This window comes from Acomys russatus, chromosome 5 (genome assembly GCF_903995435.1).
Source record: "Acomys russatus chromosome 5, mAcoRus1.1, whole genome shotgun sequence".
NCBI lineage: Eukaryota > Metazoa > Chordata > Mammalia > Rodentia > Muridae > Acomys > Acomys russatus.
Genome location: NC_067141.1, coordinates 55126947 through 55131326, shown reverse-complemented (window position 1 = coordinate 55131326; position 4380 = coordinate 55126947). Strand labels below are relative to the sequence as shown.

The 4380-nt window shown below is 39.6% G+C and overlaps 1 pseudogene; it reads right to left on the bottom strand.

The window, feature by feature from the left end:
• Positions 1-330: 330 nt before the first annotated feature.
• On the bottom strand, positions 331-738 carry LOC127189878 (SUZ domain-containing protein 1-like; annotated as a pseudogene).
• Between the last annotated feature and the right edge of the window lie 3642 nt (positions 739-4380).

The window sequence follows — 4380 nt, the reverse complement described above, 5'->3', positions numbered from 1 at the left end:
CTGTTATTGCTGGCCCTGGCTTTACCCCAAGTGGCCAAGTGGCACTATCTGACCCTCTACTCTGTAGTCCTTGGTAGATTCCCCCAATCCTCCCCTAATCCCCACCTTTTCCCTTTCTATTGACTTGTCAACACACCAATCACAGAGGGAAGGGGTAAAGGCAGAGGTCACAGTGCATGGGGTTCAAGGTCACAGTGGGCGGAGCAAGGGGGATCACAGTGCAAGTAAATCAGGATTGTTCCCTCTGCTCAAGTTCAGACATCTGCCATGGCAGTGCGACCCATGGCAGACAATCCAGGAGGCGATAGTGACATCCTTTCTTGTCCACATTTATCTGTGCTGTTTGAAGCCTTGTGACCCATCAGGACCCAAAGGCTGTCCGATCACATTACTGGGCTGCCTGCTGTCTTTAGGCTGGGAAATCCTGGTTGGCCTGTCAAGGATGGGTTTCTCCTGCTCCTCCTTGGGGCTGGCACTGCCCAGGATCTCCGAACCTCTGTGTTGTACTCTGTCTCCTGCTGTGCTAGGGACTTGACAGAAGGGGCTGGCCTGCTGGTGGAGTTGGGGCTGCTGACCGCACCGTTGCTGGTGGGTCTCTTGAGGATGCTGCTCTGTGGAGGGGGCCATGGGGAGGCTGTCGTCTTGCATCACAATGGGCGCTTTGGGAGGAGATTTGGATTTCCTGCCTGCTGTATGCTGCCTGGCCTCCTCCCATCTCTCAGTGACCTCATCTTCCATCTTACTCACCGCTTTCCCTCCTCCCCTAACCCCTCCCCGCCCAGTTCTTGAATTATTGAGAGAAATAAAAGGCCTCTTTTTCTCCTTTCTTCATATGTTTTATTGAAAAAAATTTCCACAATACAATCGGATCATGATCCTTTTATATTACTCCCAGATCTTTCCCACTTTTCCAGTGACTACCGCCCTCTCTCCCTCTCCCCCTCTCTCAAACAGGCAAATAAATAAATAGGCCCAGACTCAAAGCTTTGAATCGGCCCACTCCAACATCTGCTCCATGGATGAACTGCTGGAGTACTTGAAGGGGTCTGTTCTACAGATCCAGATTTACAGGATCTCCATGACACAGGGCAACAACAGGGTATCTTAGAGGAATCCCTGTTTGGTTCCAGTGTTGATAGAGTAACAGAAGCCAGAGGCCTTGTACCAGATCAACTGAGTCATTGAATGAACATTTGCAACCAAAACCATAAACAAATGATATACTGTGGGATATACTGTGACATACTACAGCTCCCATAAAAAGATATTTTCTCTGTTAGGAGGGTTGCAAGAGTGGAGAGTGGTTAAAAGGGGAAGGGGAGATAAGGGGAATTAGGGTACATGATGTGAAATTCACAGAGAACCAATAAAAAGTTTTTTTAAAAAAATCCCTTAAATGTATAAAAAAAAAAATCAACCAACCAAACAAACAAACAAAACATAGGCAAATGTCTACTAGAATATTAAAACTTTTTTTTAAAGTTTTCAAAAAACAAAAAAGCAAATTAGAATTTAAAAACATAAGAAACACACACAAACACAATCTATAAAAGCACAAAATTGAAAGCCATGATATACAAGCAGAAAATAAGTTAAGACAAAAAATATGTAAACAAACCAACATGAGACAGGAAAAAAAAATCTACAAAATGCCACTGACTGAGCTCTTTTGTGTTGGCCACATGCCCTTTTATATAAACATAGGACAATGAAAACTACCTGGAATAGTGTCCAATGAGGGGACTCCTGTGGCAGGATGTGGGTTTAGAAGAGAGTCCCCTTAACTGAGTCCAGAATCTACCTCTTAGTGTCCTTCTGGTCCTCATCAGAGAACAAAATCTGTGTTCTCCCCTCCACTGCTGGTGAGAGTGAAAACGTGTGCAGCCACTGTGGAAATCAGTGTGACATTTCCTCAGGAAGATGGGAAGAGATCTACTTCAAGATTCAGCCATACCATTCGTAGGCAATCACCCAAAGGACTTTTTATCTTACTATAGAGACACTTGCTTGTCAATGGATAAATGGATAAAGAAAATGTGGTAATGACACCATGGGATATTACTCAACCCTTAAAAAAAAAAATAAAATCATGAAATTTTCTTTATACAAGTGGATGGAACTATTATCCTGAATGAGGTAACTCAGACTCCAAAAGACAAAGGTGGTGTATGCTATTTTGCATGTGGACGTTAGCTGTCAAGTCTTTGTTAAGTAAGCTACAAACTATATAACCATAGAGGTTAGAGAAAGAGTCAGGGAGTAGTGGGAGGAGAGGATCTCTCTAAGGATGCTTTTGGTCATGGTGTTTGTTAGCCCAACAGATAGTGTCTGTAGTGTGTGTGGGGAAATGTGCATGCATGTGAGTGTGCACATGTATGGCAGCCACAGGCTGACAACAATTTTCTTCCTTAGTTGCTCTCCACCTTGATGTTTAAAACAGACATTCTTACTTAACAAAGTGATCACTGATTGGCTAGATAGGCCAGCCTAATCTACATCTAACAGCGCATCTATTTCTACTAGTCTCCACACTATGCCTGTATACATGCAACCATGCCAGGTGGGTTTTTTTAATGTGAGGTGCTTGCCACCTGAATTCAAGTCCCCAGGCTTGTGGACGCAGTCCCTTTACAAACCTATCCATTTCCTCAGCCTTTGACTTTAGATTTTTTTCCCCAAGGTCCTTAATCAAGCACTTACAAATAGTTTTACATCAACCAGAATTCCACAGTATTTGAATGAGAGTAGTCATTAGCCCTGCCTTCCATACTGATCAAATTACTATTGTAGCATTTTCAAGAAAACAGAATTTTGTAAGTCTGAAATTTGCCAGACTTCCTTAAGATTCACTATATTATTGATATTACTAATTATCATGGTAATAGAACAATTTGCATAAAGCCAAATGAACCTCAGGCTGCTGTGGAAGAAAAGTATTTTGAATATATCCTTTTGATTATTTCCATAAAATGGTCTTTGATTTTGACACAGGCTTGATTGATGAGGGAATGCAAAGTTCCTGAGTTTATTTCTTGAGGATCCAGACTTCTCTGTCACACTCTCTAAATTTTGGCAACAAATTGATACTCAATATACAAACAGGGTGATGAACAAACAGAAGTCCTAAGCCTCAGCATATACTCAAGTGACTATGTCTTTAATCTACCAGGACAGATGTTGCAGGCCAATGATGCTAAGCACATGGCCTTTTTCTAATTAATAAAAGTATGTTATAGTATTATAAAAATAATAATTGAACTGTACAAGAGGCTTGAAGAGTGATTAAGTTATATATTCTAGAATATTTGGCTTTTATAAAAGTTTCAGGTTTTTATATATAGTGTCATTATAACAAAAAAATATGCTTTTTAAAGAAACAGTATGCTTACTTACAATTACAAAAATCAGCATTACTTAAAAGTAAAATAGGAACACTTAAGTATGCTCAGTCTGCTAAGCCAGGGAATATTTTATTATAATTAAAATAATGTTCATATAAACAAGAATAATAGCATAGTAGAACTAGGCTATATTTTGAGAAAAATGATTAGGTATAAATGATTTTATTATTAACAACAAAGAATAACATTAAGCTACTGTTCAACAATCTAGAAAAAGTAAAAACTTGAGCTTAAGAAAATAAGAATTTGGATCAAGCAAAAATAACCAATTAATAGGTTTACTATTAAGAGGAACAAATAGCACATTCTAGCAATATAATAATACAGATGTAGTATGAATAAAAAGAGAAAATATGTAGGAATATTAAATACATTTAGAACAGAATAATAACTAAGTAGAAAAACCTTGGTAGGATAGTTTGTATTGAAAACATTATAAAATTATAAAATTCTCCACGAACAGTAAGAATGTATATAAACAAATCAACATAATTGGGCTTATATATTATCAAGTATTCTTCATTGATAAACTTCATTTATTTATTTATTATTTTTTATTGAAAAATAAAATAATTCATATTACATCTCATTTTCTATCCCATCCCATACATCCTCCCATCCTCCCTCCCTCCCACTTTCACCCCAAACCCCCTTCCCTATGACTGTGACCAAGGGGAACCTCCTCCCCCTGAATATGGTGCTAGGGTATCAAGTCCCTTCTTGGTAGTCCGCTATCCTTCCTCCGAGTGCCATTGGGCCTCCCCATCAAAGGGACATGGCCAAATATGGGGCACCAGAGATCCTGTGAAAGTCAGTCCCCAGTCTCCACTTAACTGTGGAGAATGTTCTGTCCCTTGGTTAGATCTGGGTAGGAGTTTGATGATGGCTGTACATTTTGTCCTTGGTTGGTGCCTTTGATCAAACAGAAGCCCTGGGCTCAGATCCATCCATCATAATGCTCCTCTTGTAGGTTTCTAGG